Source organism: Cupressus sempervirens, chromosome 5 (genome assembly GCF_028749045.1).
Source record: "Cupressus sempervirens isolate cs-2001-9-10 chromosome 5, ASM2874904v1, whole genome shotgun sequence".
Lineage (NCBI taxonomy): Eukaryota > Viridiplantae > Streptophyta > Pinopsida > Cupressales > Cupressaceae > Cupressus > Cupressus sempervirens.
The window spans coordinates 218,544,078-218,560,315 of NC_143122.1; the positions used below are offsets into that span (position 1 = coordinate 218,544,078).

Consider the following 16,238-nt stretch of genomic DNA (forward strand, 5'->3'; position numbering starts at 1 on the left):
TCCTACTTTCTAGAACAATTGGCTTAAGGTCAGGATTTGGACTAAAGAGTTATCTCCCCTCTCTTACCATTGAGATATTGCGATAGGGGACACTCATCTTAGCAATTCAGGAAAGTTGATACCTGGTACTTACAATCTACATAAAATACATGCATGTACATACACATATATTCTAAACTAAATAGGAAATGGTAGGAAGTGGTGCATCATGTAGATCCTGACTAGCAGGTAACTATGACTCCCTTCCTCAACCATATTAGAAACATCATATGTAAGATCAAGCATACAAGTACACCATGTTAGATTGTGGTGACTGATCACGAAACTATTGTACATACTTCATAAATTCTTTGGGGCTTAGGGCATTGCCCCAAAAAAATTGGGCCTTATTTTATTGAGATTTTGGACCAACATGTAATTATTGATTATAACCCTAAAGCGGTAAAAATACTTGTATAAAAGAGCTTAGGGTAAGGGACTTTTTCATAGCAATGATGCAAAAATTGGTTCTTGTGGTAGTATTGAGTTGTAAGGGATTACAGATTGTAATCAGGTTGTAATCACTGGATCATAATAATATCAAACTTTCTATTTGGTGGACATAGCCCAGGGATTAGGTGAACCACGTTAAATCTTGGTGTCTTGTGTTCTTTTCTATGTGATCTATTATTTTTTGATATTGGTTATATTTGCATGCAATTGTTATTTTTGTTTATGTTTAATCCTAACAAGTGGTAGCAGAGACTAGTTGTTTTTTAGTTATCCTCTAAAGTAAAGTTTCATGGTTGAGTGGGAGTGATGCAGATGAAAGTAAGCTAAAGGTTGATAGGTTTAATGGGTAGAACTTTTAGTTATGGAAGATGCAAATGGAAGAATATCTTTATCAGAAGGATTTATGGAAGCTGTTGGAAGGAAAAACCAAGAATCAGGGACCTATGTCAAATGATGAATAGGATTTTTTAGATAGAAAGACACTTGGAAACATTCGATTATACCTGACACCATCAGTGGCATTTAATATTTAAAAGTGAAGATGACAGAAGAGTTGATGCAAACCCTCAAAAAACTATATGAAAAGCCCTCTGCTTCAAACAAGGTATTACTCATGAAGCATTTATTTAATATGAAAATGATATAATGTGGATCTGTTGCATTCATTTAAATGAGTTTAATACTATTACTAGACAACTATCTTTTGTGGGTATCAATTTTGATGAATAAATTAGGGCTCTCTTGATTTTTTGTTCTTTTCCTAAAAGTTAGAATGGCTTGGTGATGGTTGTGAGTAATTTTGTTCTTGGATCTAGTACCGTAAAACATGATGATGTGATTGGTGTTGTTTTGAGTGAGGAAACTTGTAGGAAAACCTCAGGAAGTGCTTTGAATGCACAAAGAAAAGGTAGAGCAGCTGAGAGAGGAAGTAATGTTGGAAATCATAGGAAATCAAGAGGAAAGAGAAAGGGGAGGAGGTCTTAATTGAGAGGACCAAATGACTAATGGTACTATGGGAAACTAGGTCATAAAAAGAAAGATTGTTGGAGTCAAAAGAAAAATGAAGGAGATAAACTAGATGGAGACAAGGAGATAAATGTGGTAAGTAATAAATCCAAAGAGGATGTTTTACTTCTATCTTTAGAAAGTGTTGATGATTCATGGGTTTTAGATTCTAGTGCTTCATTTCATGCTACACCTCATAGAGGTTATTTCATTGATTATGTCTAAGGAGATTTTTGACTTGTTTATTTGGGGGATAATGAACCCTATCAGATTGTTGAAAAGGAAAAAATTAAGATAAAGTTGCAGTATGGGAATCATTCACTACTACATCTAAGACCATTTTTCGACCATTGAAGGTCAAAATTTTGACTCATTTTTCGACCACACTTCGACCAACGTCGACCAACTCATTAGTCAGAATTTTTTCGGTCAAAATTTTGACCAACTGACCGGTTGGTCAAAATTTTGACCAAAGTATTGGTCGAAAAATGTTCACAGCCATGGTGCAAACTCTGTCTGGAATTGGTCAAAATTTTGACCACTGAAGGTGGAAAATGTCGACAAGAAAGGTAGAAATTTTGACCATTGAAGGTAGAAAATGTTGACCAAGAAAGGTAGAAATTTTGACCATTAAAGGTAGAAAATGTCGACAAAGAAAGATAGAAAATTCGACCAATGAAGGTCAAAAATTTTGTCCATTGAAACTAGAAATTTCGACCAATGAAGGTAGAAATTTCTACCAATGACAGTCAAAAAGTTTGACCATTGAAGGTAGAAATTTCTACCAACGCTTGGGTAAATTTTTTTTTTAGGCATTCTATAAAACAGTTCACATGCCTTGCATATGATATGACATTTTGCATGCATCATACACTCTCATCCAACTAATGATGGATTAGGGAGAGTGATCTGAAACAATGATGCTAAAAAACATAATCAAATCCAAAATAAACTTGCATTACAAATGGATTGTGGAAATCTGATATTGTTGATTACTTAAACATGCATATATGTTTAAGTTGTGATTGTCCTGGTAGACATGCATGCAAAATCAACAATATCAGATTTCTACAATCCATTTGTAATGCAAGCTCATTTTGGATTTGATTGTGTGTTTTTTAGCATCATCATTTTAGATCACTCTCTGTAATCCATCATTAGCCAAATGAGAGAGTGCAGGATGCATGCAAAATGTCATATCATACGCAAGGCATGTGAATTGTTTTATAGAATACCTAAAAAAATTTTGACAGCAACTAATCAAACTATCGTAAACACCTACAGTAACTAATATGCTTGTTCATTAATAAGCCCGATACAATAAGAAAACTTGGTAACTATGCACAACAAGTTATACACTAAAGAGATTTGACATGGATTGTCCACTCTAATTTGTGGAAGCTCCCCTGACAGTGCATTTGAAATATCTGTAGGTAACTCCAAAATTAAGTTGTGGGATCATATCAATGGTTTTTAGTCAAAATTTTCTCTTGAATAGGGTTGTGAGGATATTTTGTCAGCATTTGGTTCCTAATTTACTCAAAAATTGGGGTCTGATAATATTGTCTTACAAATTGTTTATTTTACAATGGAGTTGTATCTTCTATTTTATTCCTGACTAATAGAAGTTTATCTGACCCAAAGATGATCAAATCCACTTGATAAATGTTAATCTCTCTTTAAGTTTTGCATTATTTTCTATATTAGGAATAAGTCAATTCTTGAACTATCTACGACTATTGTTTGCCTTGTATTTCTTTTTATTCCTGTCAGAGTCTTCATTCAACTCTATCTACCCTGCTTGTCATTCCAAAACATAAGGATTTATAATTTTTTCTCTATACACATTATCTGCAATCAAACTAGTATGTTTAATGTCCATTTTCCCATTCTCAATTTTCGTAATCTCCCTTTTTATTGATATTGGTAGAATCATGGTTGAGCCCCATGGTGTTGTTGATATCATATCAAGTGGTTGTGGATTCCCTTCAGGAGTAGTAATTCCATTTATTGGTACCAGAGGTTGTGATGGTAAAAATGGTGCCAAATGCTTCTTTACTCCTATAGGCCCCATACCAGAATGTAGAATGTAGAATGTCTTGTAAAGATTGAGATGGCATACATCCACTAGAATTCAACTCGAGCTAGTTAGTCCAACCTACACATTCATGTTTGTACCATCCATGTACACTTGACTATCATTATCATGAATGATTTAACATATCTTATTTAATACCCTCCTCATACACACCATGCATTGAAGGATAGGTAATCATAAGTGCTACAAGGTTTCCTTATTTTCTCTACATCCTTCATTTTCTTTAGCAATAGTTCAAACAACAACAATTTTCATTCCACACATTGTAGCATTTGCAGGATTCATTCCATGAGTTGAGACAGTAATGATAGAAGTTTTGATGCCCATCTCCCCTTTCTTAACGATAAGCATATAACCTTTACAATATCAAGTAATGGAGCATCCTCAACATTAACAGTGCCTAATTTCTTTAATCCACTAATAAATTCTCCCGCCAAGTACACATTCTACATTTTTTTTCAATCCTGCCAGACCATGATAGATTGCATACATAGAAGATATATTGTAATTAATGCCTGTATCATGTAGATATTTCTAGTGGCATTATCTTGCCTGATGTGTTGCTCCCTTGTCTACATTTCCATCCTTAGCATAGGATTCCTATGGGAATCCACATTAACTCCAATAATCCTCCCAGGCATCATTCATTTTTACTCTTAAGATGTAACCAAGCAATATAAATGAGGGCCCCCCATAGTCCAGGGGGACACCAAATATTTGAGAAGACCCAAAGATGATATCCACCCCAAATTCCTTAGGAGGCTTCAGTATTGTTAATGTAGAAAAATCAGAGGCCATGACAACCTTCACACCATTAGCATGAACATTCTTAACAAAATAAGAGTAATCAATAACTTTCCTCTCTATCCTAGGGTGCTGAACAAGCACCCCACAAACATCCTTGGAACTATAATCAAAGTACTTTAGATCAGATTTCATGACATTCAACCCCAACCAACCTACCCTTATATGGCACAAATCAAATGTCTAAGGATGAGAGTTACTAAAAATGATAAAAGTCTTCTTATTATCTTTGGTTGTATCATTACATATCACAATAGCCTCAAAACTAGTAGTGGCCTCGTCCAAAAGAAATCATTTGACACGGGAGCCCAGTAAGATCTAATATCATGTTCTAGTGATTCAAAAAAGATTCTAGTATATCATGGAAACAATGTTAGGAGGGGACAACGAATGACGATGGGGCTAAAACCTATGATAAATTATACTCTATTAAAAGTATTAACTTATTACAAATAGGGATGCACTTGCATTTAGGCACAATGCCTAGAGCTCACTGCTCAATTAAAAAAATGTCTTACTGCCTTACATATATGGACAACAACTCATAGTTCACAAAGTGCTTGATATCATCCTCTTCATGCATGTTCAATTTCATTGAAGCTCATTGGATTCCACTCATTCCTGTTTACAAGATCATCGATGTATGGCTTGCATCCACACACACACCACACACACTTCAGTCATAAAAGATTACATTCATTCATATAATTCATCAACCTTGTAGAAGAAAACAAGGAAATGATTAGAAATATGAAAACATCAGGAAATAAATAAATTACAACCTTTATCTAATGGCTTCAGTAGAGACTTGAAGCAGGTCATCTCCAAACCAATCTAAGTTCTCTTTATACAATTCAATTGGGAGACTATCTACTGCTGGGGTCTTTTCATCATTCAGCTTTTGAATTGCATTTACTGTTTCTTATTCTGATATAGTTTAAATATTAATTATTTCTGCAATATCATCTATAATCTTACTGTGAATTATATTTTTGCTTAGATCTCTTGCACTATGTCCTTGTGTGAGGCCTCACCCGATCTGTCATACTACCAATGAGATAATTGTATTACAGTGATTTTAATCCTATGTATTGATACACTTTTGAGACTGTAGGGTTATGCTATTTTGATATCTACATTTTGATAATCCATAGTTACTTCTGTATAGTATGACCTAATTGATGCATTTAATGATTCTATTCATGTTTTAAGCTATTGACATTTCTTTAATAGAAATTGAATGGTAGAAATGCTTGTAATGTAAGAATGTAATGTTTAAAGTGGAAATTAGAGTTAAAAGATAAATTTTGTTATGCATTTAGACCTAACCCACATACCTAGGGATTCAATAGTTGTGGATTCAACATCTTGTCGCAATGATAAAAATAGACTATGAAGCTATTTAGAATAATGAATTGACCATGTAATGATAAGTAAAGTTTGATGTTATAGTAGTTTGAGCATTTTACATGGAAATTATTAGAAAAAGTAATTTAACTAAAAGGAATGAAGTATGGAACTCAAATGTCGAATGTGATATGTAAATTTTAATATTTTAATATTTTTAATGTTACATTTGAAATGATTAAGAAAGGAAAGTTAATTTGAGATGATGAAATATATGCAAGTCTTATATTGAATGAGATAATGATTATTTCACTTATGTACTTATTGTTTACATAATTTTCTTGGACTGCTGATGCTTGAGTTTAGTGTGCAAGAATTTGACCATGGGTTTAAAGGGGAATTAAGGCTCAAACTACTAAAAAAAACATGACATAGCCAAGGTTGAATCAGTGGAAAAGATTCAAACCTCATTGTAATGTGTTTTATTTTGTATATGTGAATTTATATGTGTGTAATAGCTTAGTTCATGCATTATTGAAGTTAAGTCACTTTTAATGTAATGTGTTGTTTTGTGTGTGTCATTTGACACTTGTGTTGTCCATGTAGAGATGCCATGTCATTCAAGGTTTGGCAAGAAGTAACCTAACCTAAACCTAACCCCAATGTTGTACCCAAATTAACCTCACATAGAAAAATGCCATGAGGAGTCTCAATCAAAGGAAATTCGAATTTGGACTTGGCTAGGGTTTTTAGGGGTCATTAGGTGGTCCCTAATTGTCTTTTAGGTGAAAATAAGTTACCCATATGATAGTACATCATGTCAGGGACCTATTTTTGATCATGTGAGTGCCTAGATAGCCTAGGGAGCCCCTTTACCCATGCATTCTTCCATCAATTCGAATTTTGAGTTGTCATATCCATGTTCCCACTTAGTCAAAAATAGAAAAGTTGGAGGAGACAAGTTTGTAAGAAGTAGTGGCTTAGTGTTTTTGCTAAAATAAGTTAGTGAGAAGGCTTTATTAGAGGGTCTTGGCCAAACTAGTGGGGGTGTCTACCCACTCTCTAATTTTAGAGACTGTTAGGTTTGGAGGGAGATTAAGGGAGCTCTACTACAACTATCCTTACCATAGCTTGGACCAAGGTTGGTGTCTCAAAACTTGTTTCTTTCTCATTTCTTTCTTTTAGCATGGTTAAACAAATCTGCAAGTGTGAGAGTTCATTAATAGAGTATGCATTTGCATCCTAAATCTTGTGATATGGATTTTTGGGTATTGTGTGAAAGTGTGGTGTTCTTGTTGCATTATGAGAATTAATTATGTATTGTGACCATGTGAGAATGTGTGATGTTCTTGTAAATTTCTTGGTTCACCTTCTTGGTTTTGTTTTTGTTGGAATGGAAAGTGAATGTGTTTTGTGCTTTTGGAGGTCCTTTCTTGGTTTTGTTTTGTGGTTCTTATTTTTTTTGTTGTTGATCTTGTGGAATGTAAGTGTTGATTGTGATTATGGGTGTGAAGGCTTCACTCACCCTTGGGAGGGTAGAGAAGCTTTGGGTGAAGGGCATAAGTTGGGCTTGACATTGCAGGTGAGAAAGAAAATTTTGTTTTTACCTCATGATGAGGTTGTTATTATCATGGAGCATGGGCTCCATAATGGCCATGAATCTTGTTGTTTGGGAGGTACAAGGAGGTTTGGTGGATGAGGAGAAAATGGTTGTTGTGGAGCCCTTGAGAGGCAATGTAGTGGCAATATGTTGTTTATGTTGTGGTGGCCTTGAGAGGCAAAATGCACTGGCAATATGATACTTATGATGTTATAATTTCTCCTCCTTGAAGAGCTCACCTTCACCCAACGTTTTATGATTCCAATGGTGAATCATTGTGCAAGCCATGGAAGGGTGTTGATTGTGTTTTGTGTTGTGTCTTCATGCAAAACTTTGTGATCTATGTGTGATATCCATTTTGAGCCTTGTTCCCCTAGCGCGGGGGTGGCCTCTTTGAGGCCTATGGTTGGCTGGAAAGCACCCATGGTCCTTGTTGTTTTATGTGATGCAATTGCAGGTTCTTAGAGAAAGATCTTGGAGACTTGGAGTCCTTTTTATCTTCCATGTGCATATGAAGAGAAGGAAACATTGCATTGAGATGAGATAGAGAGAAAACTCCATCTTGTTATGTGAGCCTAAATGTATTGTGAAAGAAAGCTACTGTCTTAGTTGGATTGTCAATGGAAAAGTTGTAAGCATTCATGGGTAGTAGAAATATTTTCCTTGTGTATATTTTAATCTGTTGATATACCACCTTTTGTGAGTATCATGGGAGAGAAATCCATTATAATAATGTTGTATTTGTATAGTTCCTGCTCTTTTTGTTTTGTGTATTGAGCTATAAAAGCAAATCTCCATTTCTATACACCACTGTGATGTATGGGTTCAAGGGCAGAGAAAATAATTTGGAGGTTCTCTTAACTGAATGCATTGTAAGACTATCTTTATGTGTTTTATTGGAATAGAACTAGTTGACTATCTTCTTTGTCATATATGAGATAGTTTCATGTTAAGAAATAGTCATAATTATATCTTAGAATAACAAATTTAAGATGCATTTGATTGTGATTGTAAGAAGTTGGAATCCTCATTAAGGTTTCATTATAATGAATACTTCGGTAAAATTTTGCAATGGAACATGATCAAATGTAAGCTATAAAGTTGATGCAATATATCAAACCAATAGTATGGAAAGTTCTTTAGATTCTAGTTTTATTTACTACTATTTCAAGTAGCATCAATAGAACCGATAATCTTATAAAATAGGATAGCCCGGTTAAGCCAAATTTAAACCCACACTCTTATCCTATCAAATGGAGAATAGGAGGAAATGCAATAAAACTCTTAGTGAAACTTGCTGTAGATGCATATTACCTCTCTGGAAATTGTATTGAAATGAGAAATATAATGGATGCCTATTACAGTCTAATATTTTATTCAACAAGAATATACTTAGAATCTTGCAAAAAAACCAATACACATGCTATAAGAGATAAGACCCAAACAAAATAATAAAATAAAATAGGGCTAAGCCTTAGATTGATTTTGAATGACCCTCTACTAATAAAAATAATAATAGTAAAAGTAAGAGACCCGTGACCTAGAGGGGTCACATCTAAAGAAAACAAATAAAATATATTAACTACCCTATTTACCCACTTTTTTATTTTCATTCTTATATTAACCAAGTTAAAAAAATTGGGGCCCCATGCATTAGGCGTCAATCCTAAGGATATAAATAAAAAGGCTACTAGATGAGTCATACTTTTGTGGGCAATGGGATCCCACCTAAATCTACCACCATGACTTTTCCAATACTCAAGCACTTGACAGGTGATCCGTACTTCAATAGGACAAAGTCAAATCAGGAAAATAAACACCACAAATGAGTTAATCTTTTTCACCCAAGCAAATTCCATGAGTTGTAGAACCTAGGCGCAATCACAAGGAGGGGACATGAAAAGTCTATTTAAACATATGGCAATTTATAAACTCAAGTGACTTTCTTTCCTTGAGCAGCACGTAGACCTAGGGAAGAATGGAATATACCTTGGGCAGAGAGGCCCATTCCAAGAAAAAGATGTACTTTTCTGGGCGCCAAGTGGTGTGAAAGATTAAGTTTTAAAAAAAGACAAGACATTTCATCACAAGCAGTTTTAGACTTGTCACCTCCAACAAATGTCTCGGAGGAAACACCAAAAGGGGACATGCTTTAGAGGAAGCCTCCTGATTTCTCACATGAACCCTCCTAGATAGGCTTGGCTTGAGTTAAAAGTTGAGATAATAGGGAAGAAAATTGCCTTGTCTAATACATGTCATGGGCATTAATAATGTAGTTAAGATTTTTGTGTAGATTAGATGCTATGGTGGCATATAGCAAGTGGGTGGTTTAGTAACATAAGCATGTTTTAATCTAAATAAAGAAAATAGTATTAGGATTAGTAAGTAGTGTGTTAGAAGCTATGTGCTAGTTTTTGATATGTAATTAGAGATGTGGGAAAGAAACTTAGAATAGAATTGTTAATTAATTTTCTTCTTTTTCTTTGTATTTAATATGTGGGATGAAGTTGTTATTAGGAAAATTTATATTTGAATTTAAATTGAAATAATTTATTGGAAAGATCTAAATGGTAAGTAATTAATGCTTTTCTTAGGATTTTATTAGTTTGTGGAAACCAAGTATTATTAAAATATTAGGTTAACCTTAGAGTGTAGCTCCTCCAAAGGGATAGATCAAGTCTATTACAATACATGTTTGGCATCAAAATAGAATATTGGTTAGCAAACATAGAATGATTTGGAAAAGGTTTAGGTAGGCATGGAAAATGATTAAGCTCTAATAAGTTAGATTAGATAATGATTGTGGTTAGCATTAATATGCTCATAGAATTAAATTATTGAATAGTCAATGATGTGTATCAATCTTATATCATTATTGTTATATAAAATAAAATAATGATAAATATTAAAAATAAAATAAAAATTTGTTGTGTTTTATCTCATAAAATTTGGGCATGACACCTTGAAATGAGAAAAGTATCTTATAGAATAGGAAAAGTTCTTCTCTATCTCATTAAGATCACTTAGCAATTTATTATCAGCTCATATATAGTCAACTTGTTCTCAGACATTCTTAACTTTCATACATCTGAAGAAGAGTTTTGAACTCTTATCGCCATTGTTAAGCCAATTTATTTTGGCTCTTACTCTTAATCCTTGTATATTTTTAGCATGTAGATTTCTCAATAAATTTTTTGCTATGATTAACTCCTCATTCAATTTTGAGTTATTGGGGTCATTTGAATCTTCTTCTCTAGTTTGAACAGATCTTTCTGAAGGTCATTTTCTGTTTTCCTATTGTCTAAGGTTGTTCTTTTGTGCAATAGTTTGAAATATAGTGGCCAAATTTTTATTGTTGTCATTCCATATTTTAATTGCATTTTTATCTTATAACATCCATCTGTTAATTTCCTTGGTGGTAAAGAGTGGGTAATTGCAATCATCTTTTAGTAAATTGGTGTTTTGAAGGAATTTATCTTGCTGTTCATTTTCCTAGTGTTGATCATTAGATATATGAATCTTACAGTAGCAATAATGATGATCAGATAAAGAACAAGGGGTAACCTTGACACTACATTCATGACAGTCTGATCAAAGCTAAAAAAAATTCTTTATTGCAATAAAATATATCCAATCTGCAATATATCCTTATACTTACCTTTTGGCAATTACACCCAGTAAACCAATTATTTTGGTTTTCTTTTCTATATCCTTCAAGAGGATCGAACAGGTTGAGCTTAATTTTCATTTTATTCTATTAACAGTTTTCATTTCCTTTGCACTTATCTCACTTCCTATAGATTTGTCCTCCCTACTCTCAACCATGTTAAAGTCAGCTCCCACAATCCAAGGGATGTATTGAAGCCCATATATCCATTTCCACAGCTCATTTCTCTCGTAATGTGCAATGGGAGCATAAATTGAGCACCACACAAACTTTTTATTGTCTTCTTTAATAACAATCTAGACAACCCTGTTGTAAGGAGAGATTTAATGTCCGATTGCAAATGGTACCCATTTGTTTGATGTTTTCATATTGCAAAGGTGTGAGTGGTGGTGTACGTAAGATTTGAACCTCATAATTATAATTTACACATTTAAAATCAGCACACTAAAAGAATTTTAAATTAACTACTACCAAAGTAATATACGGATTGTTCAAGGTAAGGTGAAACAAAATGTACCTGATAGGAAGGTCCCTTAGCTTCAGTAAGTGAACCATGTGTGAGTGCTTCTACTAAAAGACATCGATTAACAAAGTGGTAATTTAGGTACGATTCCAATTCATCCAAATTTGTGTCCAAGACACTCGGATAGTTGAAAGAGCTTTGGGATGAAATGTCTACTGATTTGACTTCAATTCCAACTTCCATATTCATCCACTGCATTAACTCAATAGCTACATTTACACCACCTCCCACCAGATGTGCTCCAATCAGAGCCTCCAAACAGAGCCTCCTAAAAACAAAAGAGAAAGAAACTATGTCAATTTCCATACATAAGAAAAACATGGACACTTGCAGAAACCAAATTAGTATTTACTTGAAAGATTGAAGGTTGTTCCTCATTAACATGTTCCCCATTTTCTTCAACAAGATCTATTAAAAAAAGTGGTCCTCTCAGATTATACAGGTAAGCAAACAAGCAACAAACCAATTTTGGAGGAAAGCCAACTCAAGCAAAGTTCAACTAGAATATGGATTATTTGCACAAATTTGTGTCTACAATATTAATCATATCCACATTTTCGACCACAGTGGAAAAATAAATAAAAGGATTAGGAAGAGGTTGAATACAATTAAATGCTAAAATCCATTGAATCAAATAAAATGGCACATTTAATGAAATGGCTGAAGGGTGTATAAGAGAAGTTGAAAGAAGTGCTAAGTATGCACTTTTATCCTCTACAACACTACAGTAACCTAGGAAAATGCCTCCAACCGGATAGAAAATAAGTCAATGTTTGATAATGGCTGCATGGACCATAGTGGACAACAATCACAAGTGCATGAGCTCAGATAGGAAGTTCAAATGGGTCAATCATTGAGTTGGATTGTATCAGGTAGAATGAGTACTCCAATATGCAGATCAATGATCAAAGGAGAAATTTTTAGACTTTCCCTTAGCTTCCACAGCTAGCTGTACCTCGTCCAGGGTGGCATCACTCCATTCCAGGGTTGGCATTAGGTTTGGAGGACACATTTAGAATGGATCAGAACTACAGGGTGGACTAGAATATTTATAATCATTTAGCAATATCAGCTTAGGCACATAGAAGTTAAAATCCATGGCATTAAAACAAAAAGCAGAAGTATCCTTAAATGGAAGATTAGAGTTGTAAAGGTGCCTTTTAGTGTCTTAGCCTTTTGGCTTTAGTTGTTTAATTTTTTTCCTGTCTCCTGCTCATTTTTCCTAGCTGAATCTTACTATCAAGACTCAGAAAGTCTGCTCATAACCCAAACTCCAATATAATTGCATCAGAGTTATGATTACCATAATACCTGCTTGGTGTGCCACCAGCAATATTTACTCTTCCCTTCAACATGGAAACCTAGATATATTTTAGAAGATTGATGTCAATTGATAACTAAAAGCAATAATATAAGACATTTAGGCAAATTTACAATCAATTGCAACATCTTGTAAAAGTTCAACCCACAGATAAAACTAAGTAGATCAGATATTTATATCTGATCCAAAACACAATTTGCAAAAGGAAATGTTATCACCAATAAAAGGAAACACACGTGCATATGCATGTGCTTGAACTTTGTATATACACTCAAAGACTTAGGTCTACATTTAAACAAGAAATTCAAAAGCCTTCTGAACAAATCAATCTTATCTTAATTTAGATTATGAAAATGAAAGCACAACTTTTACTTCTTTACAATGACTGATACATATCAGATCTATCCATTCAGAATGGAAGGAAAATAAGCCTTTTCAATGAGGTAATATCAAATAATTTCTAAGTATTCAAACAAGAAAATGAACTACCTTACTCTATGATTTGAAACAGTGAATATCAAATGAGCCATATAGAACAATCAATGAAAATTTTCTAAGTGGTCAATTAAACTGTCAAAACTGCATAAAGATCAATGGTATGTAATAACCCCAACTGGGTATGGCTTCAATAAGCACCAATTTCCTTTCCAATTTAGTTGTTTGACATTTCATCAAACACTTTGACAATGACTAACCCTCACTGTTATGCAGTTTCTTATGGGATTTTTAAGTGATTCTTCTAGTTTGAATTTTAGATAATATGTTGGAAAGAAATGACAGTACTAAAACTTCATCAAACTAAGCCAATTCTAAATATGAGAATCAAATTTGTAATGCTGAATGTACCAATGAAACTCATAAAATTGAAATGTGAATAACTGATATCAGGAACAGTGTAATAATCCCTGCTTGCTCTGATCAAGGAGATCAAGTTTGGGCTAGAAGTATTTTGTCAAATAGTTAGCATGTAACCCAGGTCTTAAGCTTGGATACTACTATAAGAAATCACTCATGGGAACATAGTAACAAGACCAAAGGAATGTGTAAACAATATGAAAACTCAAGAGATAACAGTTATGAATTTTTATTATTCTCCACTACAGCAGAGCTCGTACAACATTTAATCTATCTGAAACCACGAAGGAGCAATCACTGACTATATCCCAAGAAACTAATCTATGTTTACATTACTAACACAAGTTACCAACACAAACAAATGATAAAGAGAACCTGGTATAAATTGCAGATAATAGAGGAACTATGCTGCTGTTTACGACATATCTTTAATGATCTCAGTTCGGGGCTCCTAACTCCCAATTACTCCAACGTGCACCAGCTACTATTAATCTATCACAGTGTGGTGTCTTTGACCTATGAACTCTTTGCAACTGAAGCTATCTGTGCAGTGTGTCTCTTGGAGAAGCTTGGAGTGTTGGCCAACTAGTACTCTCCCTTTCTCCTTCACACACCACCCTTTTAATGCTACAAGGTTCTGATGTTGCACATGACTAATGAAAAGTTTCTTTGTGGAAAATTCTTCTTGTCCTTGGAATGATTTGGAAGAAATTTTCTTTACTGCCACTGTAGTTCCATCATGAAGTACCCCCTACATTGAGAAAATACATGAAGAAAATAATTAAAACATCAAACAATACTAACAATAGAAGCTACAAAATTAAAACATCAAACAATACTAACATAAGGCAGGGATAAAAGATAGTGGAACCACATTGAGGTTGAGGATTGGGGAGAAGGATTCAAGATACAAATAAACAATAGAGAACATAACTTGTAGTGAGTCACCATAAACATGGCAGTGTAATTAGACAAATGTAGCGCTCGGTTTGGTAACAATCAAAGACTACTGACAAAGAGGAAACTAAATTGGTCCAAGCACTAGAAAAACACAAGGAGTTGTCTCCAACCAAATTTGCAGACAATTAACCACTGATTTTCAGTCAATAAGGATTAACTCCTTAAGTCCTCTCACCAAGTTAGCTCTCGAGGTCATCTCACCAAGTCGACTCACCATCTCGTCTCACCAAGTTGGCCTCTCTATGTAGGCTCACCAATCTGCCCCACCAAGTTGCCTCTTTAAGGCCGCTGACAATGTCCCAAAGTAATGGTCTATTCCCAAAGTATTGGTCTATTCCTTCTAATAAAATCAACTTTTCCGCTTGGTATTAGGAGATGATTTCATAAAATTTATCTATGAACCAAAACTGTGATAACATGACAAAATAATTAGCTCCTTCGACTGGTTTGGAAATTTTAATTTAAACTCCTTATACAAAAATAAATTTTATAATCAAAATCTACAAATCACTTGTATTTGTTCATTGAGATTTTCCAATTAGAATATGCTCAAGAATGAGCATTTACAACTATTAAAAATATCACTAGCCCATGTTAAGCATAATGATCACAGTATTCAGAAAATTGTCAAAGGTGGGGCTGTGTAATAGACTACTTGGGTTGGGAATTCATTAAAGATGATAAATTTGCAATAATGCATTAAACATTGGAACCTCTGATTATTTTCTTCTTTGGAAGGTGAAAAGATCTAGCAAGTGACCTTAACATAAACCTGCAACAAGATTATCCATCAGCACATTTTATCAACATTGGTTAGGATGAAACATAAAATAGGGTTTGAGTTACTATATTGGGTTTTGCTCTGACTTACATGAAAGTGCGTCTATTTGAAATCTCATCTTCATCTGAAAGCTTGAAATACCCAAAACTCCCAATGTATCCGTGCTTTCTATAATTATTATAAACTTTGGTATATATAGAAGTGGTGATGTAACCAGGCTGATAAGGATTCAATGGCCATAACTCTTCTCTTCTTCCTATTTTTCTCACAGTCTTGAGCACCATCTTCTGATCCATAGACCTAACAACTATTATCTTGTGCATGCTCATCTCTATGTCCACAGTTTGCACACTTGCAGAGTTTTATGACAGAATTATCAGCTAAAGTTTGAATGATTTAACATATCTTATTTAATATCCTCCTTCCTTAGTTTCTCCATATTGATATTTTCTTTAGCAACAATTCAAACAACAACAATTTTCATTCCACACATTGTAGCACTTGCAGGATTCATTCCATGAGCTGAGACAGTAATGATAGAAGTTTTGATGCCCATCTCCCCTTGCTTAACGATAAGCATATAACCTTTACAATATCAAGGAATGGAGCATCCTCAACATTAACAGTGCCCAATTTCTTTAATCCACTAATAAATGCTCCCGCCAAACCATGTACACATTTTACATTTTTTTTCAATCCTTCCAGACCATGATAGATTGCATACATAGAAGATATATTGTAATTAATGCTTGTATCATGTAGATATTTCTAGTGGCATTATCTTG

The 16,238-nt window shown here is 34.0% G+C and overlaps 2 pseudogenes; both read right to left on the minus strand.

The window, feature by feature from the left end:
• Positions 1–3,301: 3,301 nt before the first annotated feature.
• On the minus strand, positions 3,302–3,922 carry LOC149555206 (glycine dehydrogenase (decarboxylating), mitochondrial pseudogene; annotated as a pseudogene).
• Positions 3,923–3,927: 5 nt separating this feature from the next.
• Positions 3,928–4,727, minus strand: LOC149555207 (glycine dehydrogenase (decarboxylating), mitochondrial pseudogene; annotated as a pseudogene).
• Between the last annotated feature and the right edge of the window lie 11,511 nt (positions 4,728–16,238).